This window comes from Cavia porcellus, unplaced genomic scaffold (genome assembly GCF_034190915.1).
Source record: "Cavia porcellus strain 051 isolate PalLab524CR breed Dunkin Hartley unplaced genomic scaffold, mCavPor4.1 scaffold_11, whole genome shotgun sequence".
Classification (NCBI taxonomy): domain Eukaryota; kingdom Metazoa; phylum Chordata; class Mammalia; order Rodentia; family Caviidae; genus Cavia; species Cavia porcellus.
The window spans coordinates 22,743,006-22,761,846 of record NW_026947494.1 but is presented as its reverse complement, the minus strand read 5'-3'; the positions used below and the strand labels follow the sequence as shown (position 1 = coordinate 22,761,846).

The 18,841-nt window shown below is 34.4% G+C and overlaps 1 long non-coding RNA gene across 1 annotated transcript; it reads right to left on the bottom strand.

Moving 5' to 3' along the window:
• Window positions 1-598: 598 nt before the first annotated feature.
• Window positions 599-15,559, bottom strand: LOC134477991 (uncharacterized). The gene is made up of 3 exons (XR_010050328.1): window positions 15,382-15,559; window positions 11,913-11,992; window positions 599-1,164 (listed from the first exon to the last, which is right to left on the bottom strand). It is a non-coding gene; the product is annotated as an uncharacterized LOC134477991 (long non-coding RNA).
• Between the last annotated feature and the right edge of the window lie 3,282 nt (window positions 15,560-18,841).

The window sequence follows — 18,841 nt, the reverse complement described above, 5'->3', positions numbered from 1 at the left end:
TTTTTTGTCTTTTTAAGAGGAGTTAATGGATCTGTGCATGTTGATACACGTCTGTAATTCTAGCAGTCTTGGAGGATGATGTAGGGAGATGACAAATTTAAGATCAGTCTTAAAAACAGCCGTCTAGTGAGACTCTGTCTTAAAATAAATTTAAAAAGCAATAAACAAACAAACAAATAAATAAAGGTTTAGGGTTTTAACTCAGTGAAAAGGCTAAGTTCAATCCCCAGTATTGGAGATCAGGATGTTAGCAAAACAAAATAAATAAATAAAAGGCATTGACCACGGGCCTAGCTTAGTATTTGGGTGTCCAATCAGCATTCCTCAGTTTAACCATCATGGGATTGGGTGAGGTGTCATGACACTGTCACTTGTTTGACACAACTAACGCCAGGTTACTAGTAACTGTACTGAAATTGTTTTACACTGAGTGCTTGTGGGTGGTAGAGATATTACGGGCAATTTGTCAGTTATGTAGGTTTAAAAAAAAAATCTTACTTGGTTTTAGAAAAAGCCCTTTGCCAAAAACTCAGTTGCATTAGGTTTAAAGAAGAAAATTGTTAACATTAATTAAAATGAATGAAAAACACAATATGGAAAACAGAGGCTCAAATTGCTTTTTATTTTTCCCCAAAGATGTTTCAAAATGTGACATTGTTGTGTTGCTGTGTCCTTTCGAATTTGTTTGGATCCTGTCAGTCGAATTTGATTTTGGTGGTGGGGAGGCTCCGGGGAACCAAACTTACGACCAATTACCCAGCCCTCTGTCACTGGAATCTACATGAACCTTCAAGTAGGCAGAACTAATTTGGTAAAGCTTTCGTGACTTCCGGGGCTGAAAACACACTGAAGCCTTCCAAAATCTCACTAGGACACATTCAAGCTGGGCGTTGTCCATCAGGGTAGTGTTGGCAGGACTCTGTGTGGTACCATACATTTCAAGTCTGGTACTGAGCTGAGCCAGCAGTGGCAAACCAACCCCAGATTGCTCAAAAGACTAGTTATTAGGGTCTGCCCAGCATCACCTAGTCATTTCTTGGCTTTCAGGTTCACAATTTGGGAAAAAGAAATATAGATATTGCTGAACTCAGAAGACTGACAGGCTAATATGTGTGCTGTAAGGAATGTAATTTTGAGGGCCCAGGTTTCATTACAGCCACATGCCTAGGAAAGAAAAGAAATACAGATTCAGTGAGTCATCTGATGCATATCATTTTTATATGAGCAAAAACACCCCCTATAAATACCTGTCTACCTTCCTTCTTCTGAAGAGTTTAAGGAAAAAATAATGCATTTCACTTTGCGAATCATTTTGAAGGGGCAAAATATGAAAACAATTTGAAACCTATTAATTCCATAGGAGGAGCTCTGTTTTTCTTGCTTAGCCTTACTTCATTTGCAGAAATTGTTAAATGAATTGAGTAGAAGAAACAGTGTTATCCTTTTTCTTTTTTATGCAATACATAGATAGTGGCTTACATAAAATGTGTGATATGTTTACATTTCTTATATACTACTAATTAGATTTGAAACAGTGAAGGACCACTAATTTTAGTGCACTTTTCCTCTATGTGTGTTGCAGCATTGCTGCTTCACAAGCTGCCATTAGACACAGTGACAGGTATTTGCGACAGCAGCTCTCCTGAGTGAGGAGGCAGCCGGCTGCCTGTGGCTTGGTACACCGCTGTTCACATCACATCTGAAAACCTCAGGCTCCAGTTCACATGATACAAAGTAAGATCAGAGAAAAACCTGGGCTCAATTACTAGTTGGAAATCTGTTTTTGTTTATAGCAGATGCAAGCAGAGTCTGCCCTGAAATTCCTCCATCACCATGAACTCTCAGTATAAAATTCTAATCCAGAAGATGTTCAAGATTTTAAACAACAATTTGCTGTTACTCACTTCACCAGCCATGACAGTATAAACCTGGAGTTCAGTAAGGGTAAAAGCCAAGCATACATTTTATCTTGCATACATGGTATGTACAGTATTCATATTCATAAATACAAAGTTTTGTGTTTTTTTTCTCTTGAAGAATAGGTTTTCAAAATGCATGATGTGTTTACTTGGTGTAAAATAAATCCTAAAGCACAATGTTATTATTTTCTATCAATAACTTTTTTCTGTCAAGTATTATAACAATCTATGAGAATAAACCAAGGCTCTAACTCAACGAACTTAAACAAACTAAGCAAAATGGAAAGCATACACGATTCAAAACCCCAAATCTCAGCAAATACTACTTCAGGGTTCATTTTCCCATCTTGCTATGATTTACATTTGAATTAAGTTTTCAGTTTTACAGAGTACAATGAAATATAATAAAAATCTTCCTCATTTTAAAGAATTGTCAATTATATTAACATTCTGACATCATCAAATTTAAAAGACAAGTTCATAAAAATATACAATTTTGGTTAATAAAAATATTTCATTTTTAATATCAGAATGACTATGTATTTGAAAATACAATTTCTAAACTATTAAAGGATCTGAGGAAAATATTAATAGAAATATAGTATACATATCAAATTACAACATAGATCTTTAATGATGTTCATGTATGTGAAACATAGTTCAATTTGAAATTCAGAACTCTTGAAAATAATTGTCTTTGGGCTTCAGTTACAAATAGCTAAATAATAAAACAACACCACATGATACTTTTAGGGGCTATTTTAATTAAGTGCAACTAATTTTTATTTATAATATTTAAGTATGTTTGAAGGACAAGGATTCTGATAAGACAGCAAAATGAGCAATGCAGACTTCCGTTCAAAGAATATGTTCAACGAATGCATTGACAAGAAAAATCTCCAGAAATCCAGCACATGACCATGTTGTGATAAATCATTAACTACAAGATATCTACCTGTAAAATTCTAGAGACTTAGAGAAAGAATCCATTTGTTTTAAAATCAATCATATTACAGTAGTACAGGCAAACCCATGTTCATAGCACCACAGTTCATCATAGCTAAATCTTGTGAGCAGCCTATGAGTGTATCAAGAGACGGCTGTGTAAGGAAAATGGATTTTCACACAAGGGTGTACTATTCTACTTTATATAAAGATAAACCTGAGTCATCTACAGGAAAACAGATGTTTTCTTGAGACCAAATGCATTTCTTGAGACCAAAATGCTAAGTGGAATAAACCAGACACACAAGTTAAAATATCACATAGATCCCTGTGTGAAAAATTCAGAGTAAAAATAAAAAAAATATAATATAATAAAGGGTAAGAATCTCATTCTCAAAGAGGAAAGACATCAAGCAATGGATGGAGGAAAGGGAAAGGACAAAGGCATTAAAATACGTTGTGTTCTTTTTACCAGTTCCACATTAGTGGGCACTCTACATGCTGCATACATTAAGGTAACGTGTAAATAAATAATATCTTATTTTCAAGTTAAACATCAATCAGGAATTTCTTTCCATGTGTATATCTATGTCCTTCCCTTTATTTCATCTATATTTTTCTTTAAAAATTAGCCCTTTTGCTTTAGTATGTCAGTAATTTAAAGAAACATTATGAAGACAGTCCTGTGAATTAATGTATCTTCATTCACACTATTTCTAGTTGTTGATGCTATATTTTATTATTGTTCATTTAAATTAACATACTCATGCAAAATTATTAATTAAAATATTATTGATCAATCATTAATTTAATGATTTTTAACCTTCCCTAATATTTAATCTAATATAATTTTTCTCTTCTGAGTTCACATACAGGAAACCATTACTTGTCCTCTGAACATCTCTTGACTGAGAGAATTTCTCAGATTATTGTTGTATTTTGATGAACTTGTGGTTTTCAGGAATACTAATAAGGTATTTGGTAGGTGTGCTTGTGCTGGAACTGGTGTCTGCATTTTCATGATTAAACTGGGAGACATGTTTTTGGAAGGAAGACCACAGAAACAGGGCTGCTTCGCCACAGCATATGACCTTTAGATGGATCAGCACCACAACACAGTGCCTTGAAGCAGGATCGCCTGGCAGAGTTACCCTCTGAGGCTGCTGCATCACAGTGCCAAATCTCTCCTCCTTTCCAGTGTAGTCTTTTGGAAAAAAAGTCACATTGCAGAGTTAATGTTTAAAGAGTGCAAGCTTTGTTTCATTCTTCTAGGCAGAGGAACTACATAAAATAATTTGAAACTGTATGCAAAGGTTTGCCTGTTACTCCAATTTATTTCTTTATTAATCACTTATTTATATCGCTATGAATTCATACACTTTTTTATTCTTTAATTTATAATCCCAAACAGTGTGTTCATTCTGTTGTTCACATTCCGCCCACCTCTCACCACTGTGAGCCTCTCAGTGGGCTCCACGTGGCCCCTAGCCTGTCCCTCCCTTTTTAATACTCATCTTGAATTTTTATGCCCTTTTCTTAGAGCCAGTCATGCTTTTCACAAACCCTGGTATCTTTTGTTGGGGAATAGCATTAGAAATAAGACCTTGGTCATGGGTTATGTTTATTATTCTTGAGGTGTCATGGCCTCTAGGTCCTCTCATTTGACAATGCAAAGAAATATATGCATTCATTGCTAAGTAGTACATATACACATAAGAGTAAATATTTCTGTATGTAGCTGTTATGTCTATATGATCCTAAATATCAGTATTGACTGATATCTCGAACTGTAACCCATTATTACTGGGCTTATTGTGGCCACTTATCCTTGTTTTGTCAGTAAACTTCCTCTCTTGCAGAGAGAAATCTAAGCGCCACTAGCCTCCATCCACATAATTAATCATTCAATTTTAGTGTACCTCAATAACAGTAACTGAATTGTGAACTTGTATCCAATGGACATATATCTCAATTAATGTCATGCTTACAGTTTTTTTTTTTTTACTTCTGCCTTACATACTCTGTTCATTTCTAAAGTTAGTTATGTCAGTGTGATCCTACTAACCCATTCCACCACAATTACACCGTCTCACATTTGTAATGCACATACATTGTACTGATATTTTTCCAATTCATTATTAAGTTGGGTTTCCCCAACTTAAGCAATTTGTTTTTATTTTGCAAATGTTAAGTTCCTCTCTTTGTGCCTCAAAATTTTCCATGAAGTTTTAAATGATTACGGAGATTTCTGGTCTCTGTATCTGGATTTTTGCTTTCCTCCTCTTGATCCTCTTCCCTCTCTCCTTACAGTTTTTCTATATTTTGTTTCTTACTATCCTTCCTTATTTCTACTCTTTCATTCTTCCCTCCATCTATTGTTCTTTGCTCTTGTGAATAGTCTTTTGCTTACATCCTGAATTTGACAGTTTGTTGAATTAGAGCTTGTGCTACAAACCTGTGGTATAACTCAGTGATGGAGAGCTGGCCTCAATCCACAGCATCACAAATAATCAAAGTAAAAACACAAAGAGAAATATGCAGAAATAAAACTAAATTTAAAAGAAACAGAAAGGAGAGGTATTCCTATACTTTGGAGGTAACATAAATATTCTCAATGTAAACTATCTGTACCTTTTGTTGTTATTCTTAATGATTTATGTTAGATGAACTTTCATTGTTTCAGAAAAAAAATATTGCTATAGTAACAAAGAAACAGGTCTAAAAGGAGAACAAAGGCAACAGTTTCTGTGTTTTTAATTAAAATCAACTATGAAAAACAGAAAATTTGGTAACAGTTTACACTTGAGTAAGTTAGGTATTCTTAGTTGTTTCTTTGGGATGTATGTGTGTGTGTGTGTGTGTGTGTGTGTGTGTGTGTGCTATTTCATCAGCCATATAATAAAAAAGATATGTCAGGTTGGTGATTAGAGGAGATAATATGAAAAAGAAGCAAGACATCTGTTGAAAGCAATCATCAGAAAATGCCAACGTGCTCTGAAATCCTGTCTAGCACAGGACACCTTCACAGAGGAAAAACAAGTTGGGAGACTATGAAAGACAATCCTGCATCCTGACATTGAGGGTGCTTTACACCATACTGCTAGGGGTCGGTGTGTGGGGAGGCCATAGAGCAGACTGCATTGGAGTAACTTTTATAGATGCTACAAAATATTACATAGCTTCACCAATATGATTTGTGAAATAGTAATTTTATAGCTTACTACTCCCCAAATCCGAAAAGGAGCCTTGTGAGATGCAGAGAAGAAGAAACCCCACAGCAGGGCACAAGGCAGCCAAGGGGAAGCATCTCAGTGGATGGCAGTGCTGAGGAGGCTCCTGGCGGGCTGCACAGAACTGGGTGCCACCGCGGAACACAGCACGGAACCAAGTGTGTGCACGGCCAGACACCCCCTCAGCCTGGCACAGTCCAACTCAGGCTTAGTTAATTAACTGTTCTTAGAACAAGGATGAATTAGACAAGGAATGGGACAGAAAGAACACAAGATTCATAACTTTACTGTTTAATAGCTTAAAATAATTTAATTTGACAGAATGTACCTGGAAGTGATAAGAGATTCTATCATCATTCAGAAATGAAGGCTTGAGATACAAATTAAATCCAGGCATATGAAGATAATGTCCCATGTTTGCACATCGGAATGAGAGGTTTGTGAAAGGGTTACTTCTATCCTGCACTTGGCCTTTGCTAATGGCATTGTTCAGTGTTTTCTTTAAGGCTTGCTGTATAAATTCATTTTTATGGTGAGCTTGCTTTGCCTCCACGCACTTTGTTAAATGCTGACTGCATGTTTTTCCATTTAACCTTAGAAAAGCTTATCTCTCCAACTTGAGTGTCCTTTGCCTGTCTGTGTGCTGTGCAGTGATATTTCTGTTACACTGGCCAAGTGAGGACCAAATCACATTATCTCTCACAGAGGAAATCACTTCCTTATTGAGGTTAGATCTGAAAATGGATCTCATATAGTACAATCTGGCTTCTCCTACAGAAGAGAGAAAATCTCCAACTATCTTCCACCAATGTTTGTAGCCATCAAAATTCTGATTCAACAGTTGAACAAACTTTTAATTTTTCCAGCAGACAGATACAGCTTATTTCCTAACTGTATGTAGAACTGAAGATTATGTTTTAGGATAGCTGCTGTATGTGTCCTATTTACATAAATTGAGCTAGGAAACTTTTTCAAAGTGACAGGAAGTAAGTATTGTAATTTTAGAACAAAGAGTTTTGAAGTTTTTAGCTACATCAATACCTTCTTTGTGAACTGAAGACTGAATTTATAAAAAATTAACCAAGAAAAAGGAATAGAAAGCATATCCATTAAAGAACATCACTGAGTGTTGTAGCAAGGGTATATAAACTACAACATTGATGTTAAGTTATCTAGAACTTCTAATGAAGAAAGAAAGCAGGCATTATTGGAAAGGGCTGTCAGAGTGTTCTCTCCTCAACCACTTATGTGTGGGATGCTTTATCTGGACTCACTGTTGATGCTCACAGGTGGTGCTAATTACCGCATAATCTCAGCTGCTGTCTAACTCTGAGAAAGCTGGCAGGACTAGTTATCTTGTCTCCATCTCGAGGCTTGGATCTTTTCACCTCCAGATACCATTTCAATGTATTCTCATCTGCATTGACTCTCTGGAGAACCTGATCCCTTTTTGATAACCTATTAATTTCTATCTAATTTCACTGTCTATTATACTAGTGTAAGTTACTTTTCTTATTGCTAGGACAAAATACCCAACACCCACAAGTCAGAGGAGAGAAGGTTTTTGTCGCCTTATAGCTTGTAGCAGTTGCAGTTTATAATCCACTGGCTCCACAGCAGAAGAGAAGCAGCTCATGGTTCGCAAGCAGAAGGTAGGGAGACCTCCATCCTCTTTCCTTGCTCATTCCATCCAGGCTACAACTCTTTTGGTTGGTACCCTCCACGCCCAGAGTGGGTCTTCCCACTTCAGTAAATCCATCTTTGCACCTGGGACTGTGCTAAAGCAATCTCCAATGAGTGTGTGATCCAGGATCACACACCCATATCCAGTCACCTCACAGAAGCCCCTAACAGCACTTGAAGCTTTAGGGGACATCTAGATCTAAGACATGAAACACTTTCATGGGAAACTGGACAGCCCTGAAGAATTTGACTATGTCCAAGGGGACTAATAATACCTCTCTATAGTTTGATATAAAGAACACTGTGCAGTCAATACAAATAATCATCAGAAGGAATAGATCTAATTGGGTCCGGAAATAGAGTTGTCCAGCTCCTTTTATTTATTTATTTATTTTTTTCTCTTAAAACCTTAAAAGTTTTGTTAAAAAGTTTGCCTTATGGTCAGGTTTTGTATCTCACAGAATTTTATAATTACTTTCAGAAAATTAACATGTAAAAGTAAACCAGGTGTGGGAGTGCATGCCTGTAATTCCAGCACTCCAAGAGGCTGAGGCAGGAGAATTGCAAATTCAAGCTCACCCTGGGAAATTTAATTTTTTAAATTTATTTTTAAAAAGAAAAACAGAAGAAAGGGTAGAAATAATACTTTATAGCAATAAGAAATCCACACTAGTTAATATTTTACATATTTTTATCTTAGAAGTAATTGTTCAAGTTAAAAAAATCTAAGCATAAAAATGAACAATCAACCTATGACAGCACAAACTATTCTTCTTGATGAACTAACAGAGAATTAGTAGTATGTTATTCTAACTTACACACTTAAACATACATACAGTTATAAGTGTATATCCACAAGTTGTTCTTTCCTTTTGAGCACTTTCCTTCCTTTTCATTATTATAACATCTATTGTACATTTTGGATCTTATTACTTTCAGTTTATTATTATTAGTAGTAGTAGTATTTATTTTTTACATTAGAGAAACAATACGATATTTCAAAATGTGAATCTGATTTTTTTCACTTAGTGTAGTCTCAAGTTGCTTCCATTTACCTATAAAAGCCTTAAGATCATCTTCTTTTATAGCTGAGTAATATTCCATTGTATAAAAATACTACATCTGTTTCATCTATTCTGTGGTTGACTGGCATTTTGGGTGCTTCGAAAATTAGCTATTATATATTGTGCAGCTATAAACATGGGTGAATGTATATTGCTGTGACATGACATTTTAAGTTTTTTTCTGGGAAAATACTCATGAGGGGAATAGCTGGATTGAATGAGACTTTCAAGCCTCATTTTTTAATGACTCTCCATATTTATTACCACAGTGGTTGCATCAGTCTACACTCCTACCAGTAATGAAGAAGAGTTCCTTTTTCCCCACAGCCCCACCAACATTTGTTATCAGTTGATTTCTTGATGACAGCCATTGAGATGGAATATCAATGTTGTTTTAATTTGCATTTCTTGAAAGATCAGTGATGGTGAACATTTCTTCATGTATTTGTTTTCCTTTGTATATCTTCCTCTAAGAAATGTGTATTCATGTCAGATGCCCATTTTTGGAGTGTGTCTTTGAATTTGGGAGCCTTGATGATTTTCAATTCTTTCTATGTTCTGGATATAAGCCCTTTGTCCTAGAGACTTCTGGCTAAAATTATTTCCCACTCTTTGGGTTTTCTTTTAATTTTGTTGGTAATTTCTTTTAAAGTGCAAAAAACTTTTAATAAGATGAGATCCCTGTGGATTCTTTGAAGTAATTCTTATGTGGTTTGCATTGTGTTGAAGAACTCTTTGCCTACCCCTGCGACTTAAAGATGTCTACTCACCTAGTCTTTCAGTAGATTTAGTGATTCTGTTTTAATATTTTTAGAACTTTGATCCATTTTGACTTTAGTTTAGTGCATGGTGATAGACATGGATCTAGTCTTAGTTTTCAGTATGGGGAAAGTCAATTTTCCAGCACTATCTATTTAGGCTGTCTTTTTTCCAGTGAATCCTCTGTCAAATACAAAATCAGTTTGATAAATTTAGTGAATTAACAAGACCCAGTCTCAAAACAAAATAAACAAAAAATTCAAATAGAAGATCAAAACAAAAAAAGACTAGAGGTGTAACTCAGTGGGTTACAACCCCTCTTCATTTAATTATCTTTTTTTTTTTAAGATGTAAATTTTACACAAAATTTAACTAGGAGTGTTCATAAGTTTTGGCTGCATCATTTTCATATAATTTACAACCCAAACCAGAAAATGTATTTCTAGGTTTTTTCTTAAGAATATCTTACATTGCTATGAAAAAACTACAAGAACAAATATGTAAAAAAATGACTATTAGAATTCATAAAGAACTTGACAAACTTCAACCAGTAATGCATGGACTATCAAACTCCATGTTGAACGGTTGAATAACTTACTCTTTGGTCTTCGGATACTGTCAGAGATAGTCTAGAGAAGTGTGTTGGGTAGAAGGAAGCATTGCTGTCTTTGTGATGCTACAGTGACATTTTTTAACTTTGTCAGGTAAACAAATGTCACTTATGAGAGCAAATTCATATTTTGTTTTTCCTCTCTCTTTTCACTTTTTATCTTTCTCTTCTCTTTTATTTTCCTTCTTCCTTCTTTTTTTTCTTTTTTCCCCTTTCGTTTCCTCCCTCTTCTCCTCATTCTTCATTTCTTTTTATGATTACTGAACCTACTGTACCATTCAAGCCTTATATTGTCTTTGGAAAAAGATAAAGCTGCACAAGATAACATGTGTTTTAAACTAGGTGGATTTATATTTCATTCAGTCTCATATTGTTGACTCATAATTTGTCAGCCTGCTTCTTATTAAAAATCACTTTTTGATTGTGCAAAAAATTAAATTTTATGACAGATTTATTTCAATTTCTCACCATTTAAGGAGCATGTGAAAGTCAAAATTTTGGCATCTTTGTTTTCATGACCTGGTAATCTGAATAGAAACAAATACAGCCCTAGTTTATATTTATTTATTTTTTAAATATGAAAATTATGATAAAAAATCAAAAGCATATTTTTTGCTCAACATCTGTAGAGAAACTTTTTCTCCTGATTTCTACAGAATTTGTTTTTGCTATTCTAATAAAATTTATATTTTCATATTCTTTACCAACATTTCTGTTGATAAACATTACCAACATTTCTGTACGACTACCTAATGAGCACAAAATACACTTTAGCAGGAAAGGTATCTTTTGTTCTGCTTCTATCTTTACACTTTCCCAGGTATTTTATTTTTTACAGTAAACATGTTTTAGTAATGTCTCTTAATTGTCCATTTTAATAGATTCTGTGTAATATTTTCAACCCTCTCCTCACGCATGCTTTTCATAATCTGTAGTAATCACTATTTTACCTCCACTCTTCTTCAGCTTCTGCATAAGTGTTTTGTTGCAGGCAACAAATTTTGTCATGTTTAATTACTATTAGCCCTTTTTTCTACAATAACACATTTTCCTTATCTATACACCCATTGTTGGACTCTAGGATGACTACATTACGTAGGTAATGTGTTATTGATGAACTAAACATTTGTACACAGCTATTTGTTTCCTAGCTTGACTTCATTTCGTTTAAATATATATCTGGATCTGGAAATATATATCTGAATCACATGGTAAATGTTTTTGGTACATTTTTAGAAAACAAATGATGGTTGAGCCATATCCTCATTCATCAAATGAAAGGAAATTTGAAGATGAAATTTTCATAGTTTCACATCTAGAGGATTTCTCTCATCATTCCTTCAAAGTCTAATTATAGTAACTATTGTTATACATCTGGTCAAAGAATATGTCACATTTAGTGTGCTCTACTTCACCATTTAAAACTTACCCTAGTATTAATATTTTGTATATTTTACAAACTCTCAATCCCTACATTATCCAAAAGAGTTTATCCTTTTCCCTCTAGTTAAACCAACATAAGTAGTTTTTATTGTCTTTAATGATACTATTCATTGAAATATTCCAATTTTCCTTGATGCCGTATTTAATTAACCTCTCCTTCAAAACTGAAATGCAATATCTGGTTCATTTTTCTACTTCAAGTGAACTTTGCATTAGATTTCAACCTTTTCTTACCCATGCCATCAATTTTTTCCTTTACCTCCATCCTTAGTTAAACACTGTATTAGTAGGAGAGTTTGTCTTCTTTTTTCTTAGTACTTCTCTTCCTTCTGTTTCCCACTACAATTTAATCAGATAACCATTAGTGACATAACTTGGATGAATTAGAAGTTAATACATGCTTACTCTAAACTCTTTAAATTTGGATTAACACTATTTACTTTTAATTTGTTACACTTGTTTGATCTACTTCATTAACTAGTTTTTAAATGCATATAGGAACACAAAGACTGAACATATAACGTGTATTTAGTCATTTATCACTTTTTATGGAAACCTTTTTGGATGAATAAAAATCACATTTTTTAGTAAACTATGTTGGAAAAAATATTAAATGTTATCAATAACCCAAGAAGCTTACACTGGCAAATGATTTTTAACAAATTACATTTTATTCTCTAGCTAGTATCTGGAATGCTGAGATCATCAGATTCTCAATTCTTTTGATTTATTTTCAGATTTTAAAAAGTAAATTTGTTTTATCTACATGATTAATCAGGAAAGTTAAACAAAAAATGAGGAGTTCTCTTGAGAAAAAAAGACTTTCATTTCATTTTATATAAAATAATTTGATAAACGAGACAAAATTCTACAGTTTTATTTGGAAACGAATTCAGAAATAAGTTATCTTTTTAAAAAATAATACAAACATTGCTCTTTGCTCTACTGATATACTGTATCTGATGTAACAAATTTCAAGGCTTTCTTTAAAAACCTTATATCTTAATTTTCTCTCTAGAAATTTTATAACATACTTTCTGAAGAGTCAAAAACAAGAGGTACTTTATGTACTCGTGTTGTTCTGTCAAATCCATCACTAAGAAAAATGATAAACATATAGTGAATGACCAGGCATCTTGGAATTTTCTGGAGTGCTTAGAAATATGACTCTTGCACAGACAGAATTTTAACTCATGATTTTCAACCAATAAAATATCACAAGTAATATGCCCATAGATAAGATAATGTTATCTGACAAAAACAATTTAACAGATGTATTGAAAGTTTCCATTCTATTCATTTAAAAATAAATACCCTGGTGAGTTCAGTGCAATTTCTCGATTTATCAATGTGAATGTTTAGTGCCAGAAATCAGAGCAATTCCAATGTGAAGGAAGAATTCACACCACATGGCTGCAGTGCAAGCATGATGTGGAATGTTGTTCAAATTTGGGGGCAAGGACTGGGTCATGGCTGGTAAACAGCAAGTACCTGGGATTCAGCTCTCTACCCTCTGGGAAATGAGTCTGGGCAAATGACCTGGAAACTTTGTGAAGAAACTTTTCCCAGGTCTTTCTCGTAGACCAAAACATACTGACACTTTGATGTCAGCTTCTGAGACTCTAAAGAGAAGACTCAGTTGAAACAACTTGATTTCTAATCTACAAAAGTTACTCAGAGATAAGGATAGATTGTGTAGTTTTAAACTAAGTACATGTCATTTTTCAGTATATCAAGGGAAAAATAATACAGTATGCTCTTTCTTTTCTTGCATTCTTTTTAGCTTATCTGTCTATCAGAATACTATTGGGATCTTTAAAGTACACTTAGCTGTTATATTTGATCTACCCACTCTGATGAACTGCTTTATCCTTTTAAGTAGGTGCACATTATATTTCTCACTAAATTCTAACATTAGACATATCTCTGCAATCATTGCTTTCCTTCATATATCTGTATACTTTGATCCCTGCAACTATAACTGATCCTTCATATGAGTTCCCAAGATATAAGATGTTGAGCTGCAGTGAATTTAAATGTTTATAATTCAGTTCCACCTTTTTACATTTTTAGATGTCCTCTTCAATTTATTTACTAATATTTACATATTTTTTGCAGTGCTGGGTATCAAACCCAGAAGCTTGTACATGTTAGGGAAGCACTTCACCACAGAGCTATATTCTCAGCTTCTTCATTTATTAATATTTATTAAGGTCTTTTCCTATGTAGACTATACTCAACGAGGGAAGCTATTTAAAGGCACATATATTCTTCTGTATGAGATTAGAATTCTTATAAATTCTTTGTAACATTCCTGGATTAATGAAAAAAATATCAAAATTAATGCAAAAATCATTTTGAATACTGATGATCATTAATGTGACATGATGAAAATAAGAAGACACTCTTTAATTGGGAGAAAGTGCAAATTTAGTAGATGACCATGAAGTTGAGACCAGAATGGTTCTGTAATCAGAAATGTAAAGATCTGAAAAAAGAGAATCCCTAGATCTGAAAAGAGAGAATCCCTAGACGGAATAAGTCTGCATCCATTGAAATTGAGAATAAGCTTGGAATGCTCAAAGAAAAAAAAAAAAAATGAAAAAGGTCTTCTTGGGTTACACGCAGGAAGGAAGAAGCTATTTTAGTGTGTCTCAATAGATTTAAAGGGAAAAACTATTTCTGGTTTATCTCTGTGCCAAAAAGGTGCGACATTGGTCTTGAAACATAGATTATATGCAGTGTAGAAATGGTTGAACTTTTTAATTGGACTTAAATTTGAACCAATATTAGAAAGCCAAAGTAGCATATTGTATCTTTTCAACTTCCATTGTAAAGTGTAGTTCCATAAGAGAGCATTTTTATATAAAGGCTGAGTCCATATTTCTTTTTTATATATGAAGTCCCTATTGTATTTTGGTTTGCTTTTATTTCAGTTATTAAAAAAATGATCTGTATCCTAATACATTCAAATCATTCTTAAAATCACATTTTAGAAGATATCATTTGTATCCAATCATAAAAAATATATTTGAGTGTGTTACACTTAAATTGAAATATTCTAGATTCTGAGTAGTTTCCTAAAATAAACAGTTTTTCTCACCCGGGGCTACAGTTTCCTCATATGTAAATCAAGAGGTTAAACAAAGTTCTCTTGAATATTCTTTCAGCTTTAGAAATGCATGCTTCTTTGACCACATTTAGCAAAAAAACTGTGCTTCAAAAATATACATTCATATAGATACACAAAATAACTGCATTCTTAAAAGGATCTTTTGTATGAAAGGACTATATTTTAGTTTTACAAAGAGTTTTGAGATCCACATATTTCAACTATTCATACACAATGAGAATTTCTACCTTTTAAAGTTACCTGTGCCCTCAAAAGCTATAGGTCTATGAGCGCTTGCCAAAAAAGATGATTTGTGAAACTTACATTTAGTCCATGTTTGAGTATTCAAACTCATAATGATCTATTTAAAAAATCATTGTAGTTGCATAGTCTGCAAGATCCAGTTGTATGAAATTAAAATAATAATGGTACATTTTAGGATCTTCATATATTTCCCCCTCATATTTGTGTACATCTTTCAATAATTTATTACTATATTCTGCTTAAAGGTTTCTTTTTACCATAAAGCATAAAACTTTGTGCCTTTGGTATCAGAAATCTCCAACGAAAAGGAACGTGATGTTTAAAAATTAAAAATAAGGAAATAATTTCATACCCTGATTTGATGGCTGTCACAGTTTCATCTTGGGAAAAGACCATGCAGGTTTTAAAATGGTATTTCTGGATTCTTACACTCCATCACCATCTGACCCTTCCTCTTGCTCAGAATTCTGGGAGCAGTTAAAAGGATGAAACGCCCACAGCCAAATATTCACTGCGTTACATTTGCTGTATTCCCGTCACTAGGAAACCTTTGTCTAACTTCACCCCTTCAATTTCTCGTGGGTTGGTGGAGAACAGTCTGTACGCCACATGCTGAAATGCCAAGGCTTCTTTTGGCATAGCTGTTAACTGGGGACAGATGGCATTTCACCCCTCTCGTGGACTCCTTCTCTTCTTTTCACACTCGTTTTCCCTAAAGCATTAAGCATTGCTCCAAACTGAATTATACACACACACACACACACACACACACACACACACACACACACATTCCTAGAGGGCATTTCTGAACATCTTTTTTGATTTTCCTTCTCTTTTCTATTAATACACATAAGAGTACCACTGTTTAATTTTTAAACTTTGAATCTTCCTAGAAAGCATCTACTATTTAGTTTCCCATTTCCCCTCAGAAAAATTATTGCCACTTTTTCATTATTAGTGTGAGTAAAGGACCATAAGGAAATGTTTTTTTTTTTTCAGTATTCCTCTTAAAGGGCTCACCATGCACTGTGTTTGCTACATATGGCCATTAATCATAGGCTTTCAGCTGCTACCATGTCTGTCTTTCAGTGAAAGCAGGTACTTGTGAAAAGCCCAACTAGTGTCACTACTGCTGATATGTGTCATGCAACTTTTACAATACAAATGTAACATTCTCTCTCAGTCCTGTTTTGTTGCTGAGACAAAATACCTGACCCCATAAGTTAAAGGAGGAAAGGTTTATATTTTACCTTGATTGGTAGAAATTTCACAGTCTAGTCTGACTAGTTCATAGTCAGTTGGCTCCAAGGCAGGATGAAATAGCAGAGGGGCGTGACAGTCAGGAAGCAGCAGGGTTTCCTTCTTTTTTCCATCCTGGTTGCAAGTTTATAAGTTGGTGGTACCCACAATCAGAGTGTCTTCCTTTTTCAATGAGTCCATCTCCCCCACACAGAATTACAGTAAATCAATCAGTGGGCTAATCTAGTATCACACATCCATAATCTAAAATTACACATGCAAGATCTAGTCACCTCCAGTTTAAGAATGCATTTAATTAATATTTAGACATAAAAAATAAAAATGAAAGAACAAAGAAAAAAGAAAGAAAGACAGAAAGAAAGAAAGAAAGAAAGAAAGAAAGAAAGAAAGCAAGCAAGAAAGCGATATTCACAGTCTCTTCAGGAGAGATCAACAGCATTTTCCTGCCAGGGCTATGTTGCTGGACACTTCCCCCAGAACTTACTACATGGGAGTTGAAATAATGAAAATAAAGATTTGGATTGACCCTGAAAATTTTCAAAAACTCCAGTCTAAAACACAGGAACAGCAGACTTCCTTACGAGACCTGGATTAACCTTTCTTTCCCTAGAGCTCAATGAAAGTTCATAGATATAGACAGCATTTCATACATATAATTATAACACGGTGATTTATGGAAAAGAACATGCACAAGAGATGCAGCTGAGGTGTCTCAGCACCCTGTCAATCATGCTGTCAATCATGCTCCAGAAGACTCAGTGGGGAATTCCCGTAAAACAGGTGCAAGTCAAACCCCTATGCTTCATGCTTCCTGCATTCATGCCATTTTCCTTTCTCTGTATGAACCTGCACACTCCAGATGTATTACTTCCTGAATTAACTTTATTGCTGGCCCTTCACCATTCTACCTTGTGACCAATTCTTTGTTTCCCCACACACCATGCGATCTAATCCCCAGACCCTACAACCAACTGTATCAGTTGCCTTGTATTGGTCCTTGTGGCAGGATTTATATAGTTTCTCTATTCATTCTTTGCATAGGGGTCAGTATGGAAATAATTTACCTCTGGTCAAGTCATTTTTCTGCAGCTGCACAACATTGAAAAGAAGTTTAGAGAAACCTGCTGGCAACACTTCCAACAGCTGTGCATCAAATCACTGGGAAGCTGGGAAGCCAAGTGTAGGTCTAAAACAGATTATTCTTCATATTGCTGGGATCTGTATCATACCTTTGTGATGAGCTCCTCCAGGATCCTATAAGCTTCTCATTCTGTCATAAACTTGGAAGTCAGTGAGAAGTACAGTTATAGCTGCAGCTACTTGTAAGAACACACTTGATACTTATTATCTCTCTCTTCTGTACTATTTATTCTTGGCTGCTCATCACCATAGGTTCCCACGTCTGACTGAGTACTGGCATACAAGAAGTGTAGTTTGAGCTATCGTTTTGATGTCTTTAAATATGATTTAAAATGTATGCACATGAGAAAAAATGTTATTACAAACATTATATAAAACATGAAATTGTATTTATGAGAATTGAAATTATTTATAGACATTATGGGACATACTGAGGGTGGAGAGATAATCATTAAAAAAACAAGGAAGAGAAAATGGAAAAAAGAAAATATTAATGAGGATCATCACTTGTCCCATGTCTATAAGGCTTTAATGTACCACAGGATGAGGTTTCGAGTTGTGTGACTTTTTTCCTATGACTAAAAATAGCTTGAACAATATACATAATGTAAGGGCAACCTGTCACACACTCATCAAAATGTTTGGCATATTTTACATACCTAGTTTATAAATTGGACTGCAGCACTAAACATGGAAACAGAAGTACAATGTGAGACTTAAGCCTTTTGATCTGGGCACTAAATTCTGAGGAACAGTGATTTGGTTTTCTTAATAGAAGTCTGCTCATTACATAAGACAAAGCTGAGAAGTGTCGGTGTGTACGTGTGTTTATCCTCAGTGCTCTATTACAGCGTTCCACTGACAGTAAAGGATCTCCTGCTGTGACAAGTATTGATCTCATTTTTCCTTTGAGACTGCTAACAAGCCAAACGGTAGCTTCCTAAAATATTCAGCTGGAACAGTGTTTTGAGAGAACTGCAAGTTTACTAGAAATTTGTTTTCATCTTCCTATGGAAAAAGAAAAGATGATTAGTATTCTCTGCATATTTAATGGTTATTATACAGTTAGTTTATCAACTAAACGAACAAATAATCCTGAAATTGAAATCAAGAGAAAAATTATGCGTACATATGCCTAGAATATATACTAACCTAATGTCTTGTTATTTTTCTTTTATTGCTAAAACAAAATACCCAACACTTACAAGTTAGGGAAGGAATGGTTTATCTTACAGTTTGTAGAGGCTTTAGTCCTTAGTCAGCTGACTTCAAGGCAGGTTGGTATGGCAGAGGAACAATTATTCATGGTGACAGCAAACAGCAAAAGCAATCAAAGGAATAGAGAGGAGAGAAAACTCTTTGTATCCCTTATTTTGCATGCAGGCTACTTACCCTGGGGAGGGTGTTGCACT